This window comes from Diabrotica virgifera, chromosome 5 (assembly GCF_917563875.1).
Source record: "Diabrotica virgifera virgifera chromosome 5, PGI_DIABVI_V3a".
In the NCBI taxonomy this organism is placed as follows: Eukaryota; Metazoa; Arthropoda; class Insecta; order Coleoptera; family Chrysomelidae; genus Diabrotica; species Diabrotica virgifera.
The window spans coordinates 80,576,020-80,593,094 of record NC_065447.1 but is presented as its reverse complement, the minus strand read 5'-3'; the positions used below and the strand labels follow the sequence as shown (position 1 = coordinate 80,593,094).

General features: G+C 32.7%; 1 long non-coding RNA gene across 1 annotated transcript; it reads left to right on the top strand.

The window, feature by feature from the left end:
* Nucleotides 1-4,855: 4,855 nt before the first annotated feature.
* On the top strand, nt 4,856-6,756 carry LOC126884250 (uncharacterized). The gene is made up of 3 exons (XR_007697907.1): nt 4,856-5,113; nt 5,207-5,580; nt 6,569-6,756. It is a non-coding gene; the product is annotated as an uncharacterized LOC126884250 (long non-coding RNA).
* Nucleotides 6,757-17,075: the final 10,319 nt, after the last annotated feature.

Genomic DNA, 17,075 nt, shown 5'->3' with positions numbered 1-17,075 from the left:
GAAGTGGAAGTTAAAACGTCAATAAATTTAATTTTTCACTTAAATTGTGGCTTTTTCCAATAAAATAGTAAATCATATATTTTTATTAACTAAACTTATGCCTGGTAGCACCAACAAATCTTAAACTCAGCTCAGCTCATAGATATGGCCGCTTTAAGTTTCACTCACATTGCACCATAATTTTCGATTCTTATCTAAATAAATAAATAAATTAAATAATCCATTGTGCCAAGCTGAAAACTGATCTAAGACTCAATGATGCCACACATACATATATTTCGCAATCTGAGCTTAAGGCACGTCTAAAGTTTAAGATCTGTTGGTGCAACCAGGCATTAAACATCTTTATATAGGTAAGCTTTCAGAATACAAATAATGTGCAAAAGAATAAGCATTTTAAATTTTAATCAAAAGATTAAATTCAAACAAATTTTTATAAAAAACTACAAATATTTTAAATAACTTATTAAAAACAATCACAGTGAAAGTCAAACTTTTTTTTATCTGCATCAACCACTAGGGTTATTAGTGGTAGGTTTATATATTTACTATAAGTATGGGTTGTTAAACAGTATATAAAATCAAAATGTACCTACAATTATGTAGAAAAAAGTTTTATTCATCTAAGAAACATACAGTGTAAGTAGATACATTCACCAATCTATTTTGAGACAAAATTCTATCTGTAGAGGTTTTAAGGTACCAGTATCACGAAGAAATAAAGTTGATGTCTCCAAATAAAGGAAAGCCAAACATGTTATTTAGGTTTGTTGCTTCGTTATCCTGCTATTAGTTATCTCAAAATAAAAACTAATTGTATTTTTGCCAAACAGTCACTATGAAAAACCATGAGAAACTTTCTTTACATGTCTATGAGGAAAACCGTTGATTGAAATATTATGTAAAACATATTAGTGAACATAAACAATAACAATAAACAAGACAAAAAATACGGAAGCGGGAAAAATAAATATCTGTCATATTGCCATATTGGTTCTGTTTTTGTTTATTAACATGAGAAAGAAAGAGATTAACCGTCCTTTCTACAGCTAAGAAGTGGTAGTTTGAGGAGGATTTTTATTCTACAAGGGTGGGGATAAATTCGACTGGAAACGACCATTCTATTCATCGTGATACCAAATTTACGCTTGCAGGCGATAATCGACGGTTGCTAGGCAACGTGACGTCAGCATTCTACCATTCTACCGATCGTGATCCCACCGCTGCTGGTGTCGGTTTGGCTTCACTTTTGGTCATAGGATTACTCATACAAGAATAAAAAACCGCTAAACGCCGTAAAAATGAGTGGCGCATAAAATATTCCAGCTACAAAAGATCTGATATGAATGTTACGTGGCGCGAAAATGGATTTTCATTTGATGCAAAACAAAATTCTAGTTTTATTTTAAAAGATTTTTCCATAATATTTGCTAAATTTGAAGTAAACGCGCCACAAAAGAGTAACTTTGATACAGTTTGAATTTTGAAACTCTTTTGTGGCGCGTTTACTTCAAATTTAGCAAATATTATGGAAAAATCTTTTAAAATAAAACTAGAATTTTGTTTTGCATCAAATGAAAATCCATTTTCGCGCCACGTAACATTCATATCAGTATTCATATTGACCAGTAGTATCTGATGGATCTAAGGTCAAGTATGATAACTGAAGCTATTAGGTACAGGAATTATTTAGCTTTCGAAACCGTTTTTCCCACAGAAAATAGATTTTATCATATTTATGAAGCCTATAACCTAAAAATTTGAATTTTCCCGGATATGAGGTATACATCGTTAGATTCGTCTTGAGTCCTTATACAAACGCTAAGTTATTGGCACAATTCGTACGTTGAAATGTTGAGTAATTGTCGAAAAACCAAAATTTTCAAAATTTAATTTTTCAGTTTTTCGGCTATACTGAGCCGTGTGTATGTCTGATCCTGACGGCTTGGACACCACTTGAAAGCTTAAGTCAACACTATTGATTTGATATATTTGCGGTTCTCATGCCTCTTTTTGATCCGAATATATATACCCCCAAAAAATATGCCGTTTTGTACCTACAAAGTCCTATAGCTGGCTTATGGGTGGTCAAAAGTTACAAACTACACCGGTTCTAAATCGGCCCTGACCCCCTCTTTAAATACAGAGAAAAAATATCAAATCGGTTTAACTTTCAAACACACATACATACATATCCACAAACATTTTCCCTTTTTTAAATAAAAATTGAGTAACATTTCTAAGCTCTATAACTTTTGAATGATATAACCGATTTTCAAAATTAGACATGCGTTGGAAAGGTAATGATCAGTTCTATTAGAAACCGCAAAGGTTGGACTTAAATTTTTGAAGTTTTTGGGAGTTTTGGGGACCAGAACGAAAAACAGACCCTAAATAGGAAGGGCCGTAAAATCGACACCCTTGGACCAAAATGGATGGTTGACATATGAATGGGTGAGTCTTTTTCTGAACTTAAAGATGAGATTTGGCACCATTTTCAATTCAGTCAGATTTAGAAAATTGAAAATTTCGTGTATATAATAGTGTCGCGTGTAGGGGGGTGTATTTCTGCGCCACTGGCGAGAACTGCCGTTATGTGGTAATCTTTCCGATATAAAACTAACAGCTTCGATAACTAATAAATCGAAAACTATTAATTTTATCAAAAAAATGTATAATGAACATTTTTTGTTTATAATTAATATTTTTACCAGCATTTGCGGTCAAAATATAAAAAAAAAATTCCACCCTCGAGATGAGGTGGCAACTACCCCCTTGGTAAAAGCGTCTTTCGGCATCATATAGATTTTGATCCTTTGACTATCCACTACTTATTGTCAAATTTTTAAACAAATCTATCCATTCTGTAAAAATTGCGAAGTGAAAAATTTCAGTTCCTAGACTAATTATACCTTTGGAGCTCTATAATTTCTGAACGGCTTACCTGATGTTGATCACTAAACATGAATTTGAAACGTATTGACAAGTAGTATCTGATGCATCCAAGATCGAGTATGATAACTGAACGTATTACAGGAATTATTGAGCTTGAAAAACCGTTTTTTCCATAAGAAATAGATTTGATCATACTTATGAACCCTATAACTTAAAAATTCGAATTTTCTCAGATATAAGGTATACACCGTTAGACGCGTCCTGAGTCCTTCTACAAACGCTCAGTTATTGGCGCAATTCGTAGGTTGAAATTTTGAGTAATTGTCGAAAAACCAAAATTTTTAAAGTTTAATTTTTCAGTTTTTTGGCTATGGTGAGCAGTGCGTATGTCTCAGCTTGATCGCTTAAGGGCCATTTGAAAGCTTAACTCAACCCTATTAATTTGATGTATTTGCGGTTTTCATGTCTTTTCTTGAACCTAAGATATATACGCCTAAAAAATATGCTATTTTGTATCTACTTAGTCCTCTAGTTAACTTACGGGTAGTCAGAAGTCAAAAATTAGACCGGTTCTGAATCGGCCCTCACACCCTCTTGAAACACAGAAAAAAAAATTCAGATCGGTTCAACTTTTCCACATACATACATACAAACATACATATCCACAAACATTTTCCATTTTTTAAATAAAAATTGAGTCATATTTCTGAGCTCGATAACTTTTGGATGGTACAACCGATTTTCAAAATTAAACATGCGTTGGAAAGGTAATGATCTATGCTATCAGAAGCCGCAAAGGTCGGGCTTAAATTTTTGAAATTTTTGGGAGTTTTGGGGACGAGAACGAAAAACAGGCTTTAAATGGGAAGGGCCGTAAATTCCACACCCTTGGACCAAAATGGAGAAGTAACATATGGATGGACGAGTCTTTTCGTAAACTTTAAGATGGGATGTGGCCCAATTTTCCATTTAGTCAGGTTTAGAAAATCGAAAATTTCGTGTATATATCCCTAACAACACACAACATTCCAGGAATGTACTACCAAAGTTCTATCAATATTTGAATGTCCTGGACATTTAGGGAACATTCGGTGAACATCTGTTTAAATTATTCCTGGAATGTTACCATAAGACATTCTGTGAACATACTACCAACGTTCCTATATTTTAAGTTGCGAAATAATACATACGTGTAACAGATACAACATTACTTATAATATACCAGACAAACTAAGTGACATTTTAGGCCTACAGTGCAATAATATGTCAAATTTAAAGAGTTTCCCAAGTTCAATTAATACAATATTATAAACATACAAATGTAATAAAAATTATTGTTCGTGAATATTCAATTTGGAATGCGATTTTGTTAATAAAAAAAATACTTATAACTTATGCAAAACCCAAGAGAGGCATTTATATTTATTTCTTTTGCGTTCATTTTCAAATTCGCCGTGCATATATTTTTGTGCATGGCGCTTGAGAGGGCATCACGTGACTAAAAACGACCAACCAACGACCTCGCTTCGGCCATCTTGGCATCTTCATCTTGGCCACCTTGCTTTGCCGTGGGTGGATCGTTGTTTGTATTATTGGTGCTTTTTAAGAATATTTTTTTAATTCGGATACTTTTATAATAGCTTTAATAGTATTATTAACATAGTGCATAAAATGGTGTCCTGTTTTTAACGCAGTTGGAGTAGCAGAAACAAATGTAGATAAAAAAATCTGCAGGAATGTTTCAATTATGACAGAAGCTCCAAACAAATGACTGTGAATGAAAAGCCCTATTCAAAGGTTAGTATACAAATAAGTATGTAAACGAAAGGCATGCCCTGTATTTCAGAAAATAAATTAATACTATTACATAATACCCTAATAATACTATTCATAAAAAATCTTTTAAGTAACGTAGATATAACAAAGTGAATAAAAGGCATAAATCAGAAGAATTATTATTTTATTTTATAAGTTAATAATTGGTCATATCCATTTATTATTTTAATAATAATTGTGAATAAGCCACAAACTTCGCTTATTCCTAACTAAAATAGTAAATAGAGATAATAACAAAAGGATTTGTAAAACTAAATAATTCTTTTTGCGTTTTTGCTAATGTATGCCTTTATAAATAGGATGGTAGACCACACACTATAATATGCAGTACCAACTAATGAATACACAGAATATTATAGTCGATTTGCTAAACTCAGTCTCAGTACTACTGAGTCTCAGACACAACTGGCTAGTGATTTTAGTAAATAATTTTGCCAATTTGGTAAAATTGGCAAAAAAAATAATAACTAAATAGTTAATAATTACTGTAATTTTGGCAAAATTGGCCAAAAACAAAAAAATTACCTACTAAAATCACTAGCCAGTTGTGTCTGAGTTTGGGGAACCGACTATACTAATAAACAATTTCTAAGCTGTTTTATAATATTTTGTGAGTTCATTAATCATATTTTTTATTTAAAACTAAAATTTGTTAATAATGCTTAGTAATGCATATATTTTGTATTTTTAGCTTTCCAGAAGATCCTGCGAAGAAGACATGAAGTATAGATCAGATTTGTTAATAGAGGAGTATGTTCAAAACACTTTTTAGAGAAAGATATTGACAGAACTTCACTTTCATCTGTTCGTTTGAGAGACTGTGCTGTTCCAATAGCTTATGTCACACAGGTATATGCATAACCTAATTAATAATACAGTCCGTACAATATATATACTGTTGTAATTCATTATCTACATCGGAAATTTTGACATTGTTGCCCAACTACAAAAAATTTTTGATTTCATTTTAAGTCAAATATATCACATAATTATTGCGAAGTAGATTATACAATAAAACAGATTAATATTCAATGTAAATAAATAAAAACATCAGAAATAGAAAACAAGAATTAAGGTATAATCTTATGTTACAGTTATTAAGGTACCAAGGGTATTATAAGGATAATAACGCTTGAGGTCAATGGTGTTTTTAACAAGGGCCTTCGGCCTGAGGGATATACGTTGACCGAAAGCGTTATTATTATAATACCTGTGGTGCCTTCAACGTTTAATGTCCGACTAAATTATTCTTTATATGCGAAAAATTTGAATGAATTTTGAATTGATTAGTTTTTAAATAAGTACATTTACCAGTAACAGTAGTAACGTAATTGTGGTAACCATAGTTTTACTTAGGTTGATATTTGTCAACTTGACAGTATCTAAGTCGTTATTTAAATTTAATGCCCAAGGGCGTTATATCGTACTTAACAGACTTCGAAATGTCATTATTTGTCAAATAATGTACCAGTAGGACATTAAAGTAAATAATAAAAACAATAAATATAATGAATACTAAATACTTATTTGTTTGTGAAAAATCTATTTCTTTGTGGCTTTTTTGTAATTAACTATTCTAATGGGGAAATAAGCCACAATTTACTTGAAAAAATAATTTTATTAAGGTTTCTACTTCTACATCGGATGTTGTCAAAATACAAAATGTTCATTATTATTATTTTATTTATTAAATATTATTTATTATTTATTTAAATATTATTTAATATTTATTTTTTTATTATTATTATTTATGCGTATTATTACCTGTAAATAATATTTCTTCTGATTGTTAATTGTAAAGGATAGAAAAATTACCTTTTATTTTATTTTCTTTTAGAATCAGCTGAGAGAAGTAGGCTACAAAAAACCAGAAAGGAAACGGAATATGTGGCTACGAAAAGCAAAAGAAAGGTTTACAAAGCAAATGTGACACATTTTTTTATAATATTTAGGAATGTCAGTAAATTACCTACATTAAAAAATGTATGTAAAGATTTTTTGCAATAAAAATGTTTATATTTATCAAGGATGTATTATTTGGTATGGCCACATATCGTCAGTGATGTGACAATACCTCTTATCTGTTTTTTTCAAGAGATTTGTAAGATAGACTAAAAACTTGTTTCGGCCACCTCCTGTTTTCATATATTTTTTGACTTGTTTTGCAGTAAATTCAACTATCTATTTACTACAAAAAAAGTCAGAATACGTACGAAAACAGAAAGTGACCTTAAAAAATGTTTTTTGTCTCCTGCAAACCTCATGAAAAAACATATAGGAGGTATTGTCACATTACTGACGATATAATTTCAGTGAATGTCTAAAAAATATACTGTCAATGTTCAAAGAACGTTCGTAGACATTCATGGAATGTTCTAACAAGACATTCAGTCTAAAAATATACTGTGAATGTCCAAAGAACATTCATAGAATGTTCCAACAAGACATTCAGTCTAAAAAATAGACTGTGAATGTCCAAAGAACATTCGTAGACATTCATGGAATGTTCCAACAGAACATTCTAAGAATATTTAAAATGCTGACACAGCACTTTCCTGGGATTTTCCAGGGACATTCGTGTGCATTTGGGGACATTCCAGGAATGTTTTCAATGTCCTGTGTGTACATTCTAGGAACATTCATGGAATGTTTTGTGTTATTAGGGATAGTGTCGCTTGTAGGGGTGTTGTGCGCCACTGGTGAGAACTGCCGTTCTCTGTGGATGGAATGAATAAATGAATATTGACAGCTCACAGCTCAGTGACAGTGACAGTTCCACTTCCATAGCTGTGGTAGTAGCAAATGTAGTAGTTCCATTGGTTCCTTTAAAGCCGCGTACAAACCAAGTTCGCGAGCTGTTCGCGAACCGTTAAGGCGCGTCCAAACCAAATTTGCGGTTCGCGAACTATTGCGAGCTGGTCGCTAACTGTAACCGAACAAGACGTCTACACCAAAAATTAGAGTGGTTCGCGAACAGTTCTATAGAACAGTACGCTGCGGTTCGCATTGGTTGCATTGCTTTGCTGTCCTCACCCATTTTAAAACAAGGCTGTTATATGGATACTATAATTATTTTCCTTTTGTATTCTGCATTTCTGGGATCCCATAAATTGAAATGTTTACGGTATTCCTCTATTAATGTAATAATTTCGTCTTCGGACCATTCCATTTTCGATAAACAGTAATTAACTATGACTTAATTAACTATATTATTTATTATACTACTTACTATTAATTAACTATTTACTATTATTTAACTGTATTCATTATTAAACTTAACTATAACTTATTAATTAACTATTTACTATTATTTAACTGTATTAATTATTAAACTTAACTATAACTTATTAATTAACCATATTAGTAAACAACAATAAAAAAGCAGCAAGCCACGTTAAAATATTTTAACATCAAACTAAAGTAAATACGAACATAACCCCTTTTTCGTTTAAGCGAACTTCAATACGTCCAGACCGTTTTGTTTACTAACTGGTTGTTCGCGAACAAACCCTTTGATGTTACCGCTATCCAAGCGAACTTTCAGCGAACAGCAAACTGCTCGCGAACCCATTACGAACTGTCGTCCACCCAGCTGTTCGCGAACAGCTCGCTAACGGTTCGCGAACTTGGTTTGTACGCGGCTTTAGCGAGCTGTTCGCGAACAGCTGTGTGGACGACAGTTCGTAATGGGTTCGCGAACAGTTCGCTGTTCGCTTGGATAGCGGTAACATCAAAGGGTTTGTTCGCGAACAACCAGTTAGTAAACAAAACGGTCGACGTATTGAAGTTCGCTTAAACGAAAAAGGGGTTATGTTCGTATTTACTTTAGTTTGATGTTAAAAAATTTTAACGTGGCTTGCTGCTTTTTTATTGTTGTTTACTAATATAGTTAATTAATAAGTTAATATAGTTAAGTTTAATAATTAATACAGTTAGATACTAGTAAATAGTAAGTAGTATAATAAATAATATAGTTAATTAAGCCATAAGTAGTTAATTACTGTTTATCGAAAATGGAATGGTCCGAAGACGAAATTATTACATTAATAGAGGAATACCGTAAACATTTCAATTTATGGGATCCCAGAAATGCAGAATACAAAAGGAAAATAATTATAGTATCCATATAACAGCCTTGTTTTAAAATGGGTGAGGACAGCAAAGCAATGCAACCAATGCGAACCGCAGCGTACTGTTCTATAGAACTGTTCGCGAACCACTCTAATTTTTGGTGTAGACGTCTTGTTCGGTTAGCGACCAGCTCGCAATAGTTCGCGATCAGCTCGCGAGCTGTTCGCGAACCGCAAATTTGCTTTGGACGCGCCTTAACAAACAACTCAGTTATTAACTTGTGAAAAACTTCCATCTCTCCTTCATACTTTGTATTCTTCCACCCTCTCAGACAACACCCAATGACTTTCCTCAGTACATTATATTTGTTTCTGCTTTAAACAGAGGCGGCTCGTGACCTCAGTATGCGGGTAGGCGACACATATACCTTTATATATACTCTATACTATACATATTATATACTCGTATACCTATATACAGTGTGTCGCATTTAAGATGAAGACACCCCTATATTGCGACTATCAAAATAAATAGATTTAAAATTTTGCTATCTACTGCGAATTTACAAACAGGGCGAATTTTCGATATTTTGCTTCGCGTTAGAGATATCGGAAAAAGTTATTTGGAAAAGTTGTTCCAAATATTATTCTAACTCCACGTACCAAATTTCATGACAAAATTCGCACTTTTAGTTTTTTCAGTATTTGTAGTCAGGATCCTAAAACATACAATTGGCTATCCAGAGATGCAGCTCGAGACAACCATTGTCGAAGACGCAAACAAATGTAGCCTAACCTAGCCCCAAAAAGTTCCCGGAAATTCTGGTTCACTAGGGCTAGACAAGCCACAGCCACATGCAGTTACAACAGCGCTGTGCTTAGCGTAAGAATGAGAGACGCATATCATTGGGTGCATTCAGCAGACGCAATCGCTAACTAATCGATTAGTGATTTTCTGCTGAATGCCACATAAATTGTGGCATTCAGCATGTAAATCACAAATCGATTACTAATCGATTAGTTAGCGATTGCGTCTGCTGAATGCACCCATTCTCTTCTGTTCTTTAGGTTAGGCGGATTTTAAAGTGCCTGACCATAGGGTAGTGCCATAATTTAGAAGTCAGTAGTACTACTACGAGGAGCGTACAAAAGCGTAAAAGTAGCTTTTTTATTTTAGATACTTACGCATTGTGTCAAAATTTATAAATTACAATTTTGAAATAAGTAATTTATATTAAAAAATAATTTATTATTGTATTGTACCGGGTGTCCCAATAAGAATGGCTCTCGGCCATATCTCAGGAACCGTTTATACTACAGCTTTGAGAAAAAATTTTTATAACAAAAGTTGCCCCTAGAAAAGGCTGGAAATTATTTTCATAACGTGAGTCCACCGCTAGAGGGCGTAATTGAATATCAAAAATTAAAAAATCGAAATTTTACAAAATTTGCCAAATGAAAGGGCACTGGAAATCCAATCATCGTATTCTTCATACAATTCTGTGCATATTTTATTTCACAAGTTTAAGTCTACCTGTGCAAATAAGAGGTGGGGGTGAGTGGGAACCTTGTTATTTGTTATGAAATAATCGCTCTAAGTCCGGTTCTGCTTAATCGATTTTTACAAACTTGGTCTTGTTGAAAATAGCTCTTTTTCGTCAATGTAATAGTTATAATTTGGAAACAGCCTATTAAGTAATATGCCGGCTAGAAGACGCTATTTCTTTTTTTTTTTAGAAATCTAGTTTTCCTTGGAAAATATTAAATACAAGTATGTATTTTTTTCCTGAATTACAAAATTAGACTAAATTAGCAACAGAATACCGAAAACCGCATGTCTATACCTTTTTTTTATCTCGAGATATCTTAAGAAACGTGTAAATTTTAAACATAACTGTTGGTGTCATATAAGTGGAAATATATAGAAGCACGTAGTGTGCTATGGAAAAAAATAAAGGAACATTGTCCAGATGTCACCGTATATAATGAATCAAAACAACAATAAGACAAATAACACTATAAAATATAACAAAAAAAGAGTGTGTGTACTTTGTACGCGAGTAAGAAATTATACTTCTATTATTATGATTTTAACGAAATAAATATATTTTAAACAGTTTAATTTTATTTTTATTTAAATATTACACTAATTTCAATACTTAAAATAATACCAAAAAAATAGCGTTAATATTTTTTTTATGAATTTTTGCCTCCGCGCATTTGCTTTTCTCTTGATGAATCGTAGAAAATGTAAAAACGTCAGATTTTCTACACAGATTTTTAATTTTTATTTCATTATATTTTAATATCAATTATCCTATTCCCAACTAAGATAAATACATAACTGTTATTGTCACCGGTAAACTAAGTTAAGGAAGTCAAAGTGGAAACAAGTAGTGTGCTATGGAAAAAAATAGAACTATTAGAAGTATTATCTTCAAGAAGTCATCATGTGTCAAATCAGTAAAACATAAAAATTTGTTCATTGGTGGTTTGTTTCATTGTTTGAAATTCAAGATGATTCTTACAAACTAAGAAGCATTTGACATGATAGCCACATTCTTTGAATGCATAAGAAATGCAAATGTTGCGGCTAGAATATATGCAATGAAATATCCTCAAAGACGTCACCCCAGTAGTAGAGTTTTTCATATTTTGTTTTGATTTATTATATACGGTGATATCTTGAAAATGTTTCTTTGTTTTTTTCCATAGCACACTACTTGCTTCTATATATTTCCACTCATATGACAGCAACAGTTATGTTTAAAATTTACACGTTTCTTAAGATATCTCGAGATAGAAAAAAGGTATAGACATGCGGTTTTCGGTATTTTGTTGCTAATTTGGTCTAATTTTGTACTACAGTATGTATATAAAAAATACATACTTTTATTTAATAATTTCCAAAGAAAACTAGATTTCTAAAAAGAAAATAAATAGCGCCTCCTAGCCGGCATATTACGTAATAGGCTGTTTCCAAATTATAACTATTATATTGATGAAAAAGAGCTGTTTTCAACAAGACCCAGTTTGTAAAAATCGATTAAGCAGAACCGGACTTACAGCAATTTTTCATTACAAGGTTCCCACTCACCCCCATTTCTTATTTGCACAGGTAGACTTAAACTTGTCAAATAAAATATGTACGATAATCGGATTTCCAGTGACCTTTCATTAGGTAAATTTTGTAAAATTTCGATTTTTTAATTTTTGATATTCAATTACGCCCTCTAGCGGTGGACTTACAATTATGAAAATAATTTCCAGGCTTTTCTCGAGGCAACTTTTCTTATAAAATTTTTTTTCCCAGAGCTGTACTATAAACGGTTCCTGAGATATGGCCGAGCGCCATTCTTATTGGGACACCCGGTACATTTGAAGAGGTTAGGCAGCGCCTACCTTGCCTATCCCGACGGGCCGCCCCTGGCTTTAAACTGAATCTTTCTAGTATCACTGATTCTTAAATGCTTTTCTAATGGATGCACCATTTCATTCATATCAGCATCATTCTCCGCACTTTCACTTACGTTTCTAGACAAATAATCAGCAATATGTAAATATTTATCAGGTACATACTGAATTTGTATATCATATTTCAGTAGCTTCAGTTTTAGCCGTTGCAACCTAGAACCAACTAGAGCTAATTTGACTTATTTGCTTACTGATGATACTTATATATTATGTAGGTTTGTGATGTTATCAGTGGCGGCTCGTGATTTTTTCAATAGGGGAGGCTATACCTAACAATGACCTAACTAAATTATCTAGACAAATTTGCACTAGCAAAAAAAAATCCGCCAAAAAAATCTAATTTAAGGCCCCATTTTTTTGACCATTTTTTATTTACATTTTATATCTTCATAATTATTTCATAATATCATATCATTTTAAAAATAGTTAGTTGTTTGTTGTTTATTTGGGTTTATATGACTGCAGACACTAAATCCATTCGCCAATTTTACAAAATAGTTAGTATAATTGTAAAAGTGTATTACCAAAGTTTGTGTCGTTTATTTGTTAACAATTCTATCTCTAAGTAGATATGCGCATATCTAAATAAATGCAGAATTGAAGTTTTGCAGTCCATACAGGTTGAAGGTTTACATTGTTTAAGATACTCAACTGAATTTTTTTAATTCTAAAAGCGGCTTACTCTGCGAATGCAAAAACACGGTAAATTACCGATATTTTGCTTTGCATTACAGATATCGGAAAAAGTTATTTAAAAAAGTTGTTCCAAATGTTATTCTAATCCCACATACCAAATTTCATCACAAAATTCGCACTTTTAGTTTTTTCATTATTTGTAGTCAGGATCCTAAAATTCGCAGAGGAGGCTGCTGGCCGAAAAATCTCACTTGCCCGATCTCCGGGCAGCGTGTGCGTTAAGCGATGTGCAATGTGCAGCTCTAAAGTCGACTTTACATTACATGATTTATCATGTGATTTGTCATATGATTAGATCATGGAGTGAAATTTACATGTTTACACTGTGTGATTTGTCATATGATTTTGCATTGTTATACGGCTTGTTTTGTCATAAACATTGTCATGCGGCTCGTCATGGGAAAAATCATATGACAAATCACATGATAAATCATGTAGTGTAAAGTCGACCTAAGAAGACCGGGTCTCCTTAAACCATCCTTCAACGCTGCTGGGCTACGCGGAGCATTAGCAAGTGAGATTTTCCGGCCAGCAGCCTCCTCTGCGATTTTAGGATCCCGACTACAAATAATGAAAAAACTAAAAGTGCGAATTTTGTGCTGAAATTTGGTATGTGGGGTTAGAATATTATTTGGAACAACTTGTTCAAATAACTTTTTGCGATATCTCTAACGCGAAGCAGAATAGCAAAGTAAACAAAACAGTGTAGCGTGTGTAAAAAATTTATGGGGAGGCTAAGCCTCCCTTGCCTCCTCTGACCAGCCGCCACTGGATGTTATGAATTTTACAGAGCGACCATAAATATAATTGTGAAATTTTTGACATGCAAACACTACAGCTACATTTCAATTTACGATGGCAAAGTCTCATTTGTTCAGGTCGACCATCGACCCCTAATACACTACGTAAAGAGGCATCAAAACGTTTCAATATTATTGTTGTCTGATATAATGACATCCGCTTATAACGAAGTAATTACTCCGCCATTTCAGTTGTCGTTATAGAGGGAGTCTACTGTTTACTGTAGTAAGTTTATAGTAAAGCGGTGAGCATAAAGGATAGCGTAGTGGTTTACCTAGAGATTCACCTCTATATGAACAAATATGTACTTACTGCGTAGTTACAACTTCGTAAATTAAATGTGTACGTAAGTACGTACCGCTTAGTTACAACTTCGGCACCTGGGCACCTCTATATACGCGCCTCTTACCGCTTCATTATAAACTGGGACTAAAGCGCTGGTTTCCTCTATATACGCGCCTCTTACCGCTTCATTATAAACTGGGACTAAAGCGCTGGTTTCCTCGAAAGCGGTGCCGACAAACTGCGACCGTAACACTGCGATGAATTACGTCATAAAAAACTGTACCATGCAAAATAATAGCGGTGGTTTCCAAGGATGCGTTGAAAGCTACCGCTTGCTGAGTTTGCACATTCCATTGCCGCAGTGAAGAACCTTGAATTTTTCACCGTAATCTGACGTAATTCATAGTCCAGAGAAATAAGATTTTTCTCGTGACACATCCCCCTCCAGGCCGAAACCAAATTTTTTGAGTAGTATGGACATCTATATTAATAACCTTTATGTTTCCCGCAGCCGATTTTGATGATATACATAGTTATAAACAAATGAAGATCAAAAAACGGTAAATTTTCGCTTTTTTCGTCTATAACCAAAAAGTTAAGCATTTTAAACAAAGAGAGTAAGAAACTCATAAATCGTCTAAAAAATTTCAATATGGCGTTCGCTGAATATGTCTATCCTTATTGGTTGCTTAGAAAATTGCAAAATAAATCATAAATTTTGAGTTTTTATAAATATTCATAACTTATGTAAATTTTAACTTAGAACCTTCTTATTACACGAATTGCTGAGACTTGTGGTGCTTAAATTATATTTTAAATTTCAAAGCAATTCGTCAAATAGTTTAAAAGTTATTTAATTTGTTTATCTCAAATTCATTTTTTTTGCAACACTATAAGTCAGAAAATTATGAGGTTACAGTAAGACTTCGGACAGTTTATAAAAGAAGAAAATTTATACTATTGACTTAATTAAAAAAAAAAAAAAATGACAAAAAGTAATTTTAAAGAGTGTAAAATTATTTTGCAAAAACACGTCGATTTTTTGCTTACTTATAAACAATTAGAATAACTTTTTAACCGTTACCCGTGGAAAAATTATTTTTTCAGATATGGAAAGACTGAATTTTTATACACATTTAGAAAGAAAAATAATTGTCCTAGGACAATTAGGGACGAAGTCAGCCCCCTCTTTTTTAATTGACATGTTTTTCAAAAATAATTAAGCAGTATTTAGAATTTTTTGTCATTTTTTTAAAATAAATTAATAGTATAAATCTTCTTCTTTCATCAACTATCCAAAGTATTAGTTTAACTTCACCATTTTCTGACTTATAGCGTTGCAAAAAAAATAATTTGGGATAAACAAATTAAATAACTTTTAAACTATTTGACTAATTGCTTTGAAATTTAAAATATAATTTAAGCACCACAAGTCTCAGCAATTCGTGTAATAAGAACGTTCTAAGTTAATTTTTATATAAGTTATAAATATTTATAAAAACTCAAAATTTATGATTTATTTTGCAATTTTCTAAGCAACCAATAAGGATAGACATATTCAGCGAACGCCGTATTGAAGTTTTTTATACGATTTATAAGATTCTCACTCTCAAATTTGTTTAAAGTAATTAACTTTTTGGTTATAGACGAAAAAATTTTTGATCTTCATTTGTTTATAACTATGTATATCATCAAAATCGGCTGCAGGAAACATATGTTATTATTATAGATGTCCCTACTACTCAAAAAATTTGGTTTCGGCCTGGAGGGGGATGTGTCACCAACATGATATTTTTTTTTCCTTATTTCTCTGAACTATCATCGCAGGTTGTCGGCACCGCTTTCGAGGAAACCAGCGCTTTAAGCCTGGGTTTCCTCGAAAGCGGCAAAGGGTATATGAATTTATTAAAATTTATCCACGAGTGGAAAATTTACAAAACGTTTTCGGCCAAACTGACCATTATCAGTGTAAACGTCTAGTGTACAAGTAATTGAAACTAGCCACTTCAATAGGTGTAAAAACCTCTAGGTTTGTTATAGAGGTCTTAGAGGTTCTTACACCTATTGAAGTGGCTAGTTTCAATTACTTGTACACTGGACGTTTACACTGATGATATCAGTAAACGTTTTATACATTTTCCACTTTCTCGTGGATAAATTTTAAGAATTTTAATAAATTCATATACCTATATATAACAGACGTATTTACTTCATTTCACGTTGTTTTATCGAAAGTACACAGCCAACTACAGGGTTTACCCTTTTTAAACTTTTAAATCATATTTGATGTTAATCTTCTAATAAATATAATACAAATCTTAATATTCTCTCTCATTACTTATCACACCCTGTCTTATCTCATCTCCAGCTTCAATGGGGTCAGTTAGTTTATCTTCTACTTTAACTTTTATTGTGTTGTTCTGGTAGATGTTTTCGATCGTTTTAATTATTCCTAGAGGTACCTCTCTTGAGTATAACAAATGGATAAGGTCCTTTAATTTGACCCTGTCAAGATTTCTTAAGGTCCACGAAATATAAATATGTCAGTTTGTTGTATTCCAACGATTTCTCTTGAACTTGCCTCATAATAAATATACCGTCGGTGCATGATCTTCCCGACCTAAAACCTTGTTGTTCTTCTGCTGTTTTCATCAAGTTTATTGTTATTACTTTGTTTAATTATTTTAATGTTGTGTTTAATAAGTAAACTCCTCTGTAATTCTCCGGCTCCGATTTGTCTCCCTTTTTGAAGAGAGTTTATAGTAATAGAAGGAGTACTTGGGTATGTTATAACACAGAACACTAAACGAGGGTTAAGGAGCTAGACAGCTAGAGTTACCTATGAGACTCAATATTCTTAATCATGGACTGGCGCCCTGTGTGTAACACCGAATGTGTTTTTAAACGATCTTTCCCATTAAATTGTTTACAGCAAATTTCACACTTGTAAGGTTTTACACCAGTGTGCACTCTCAAATGTTGTTTCAAATTACCTGGTTGTCTAAATTGCTTAAAATA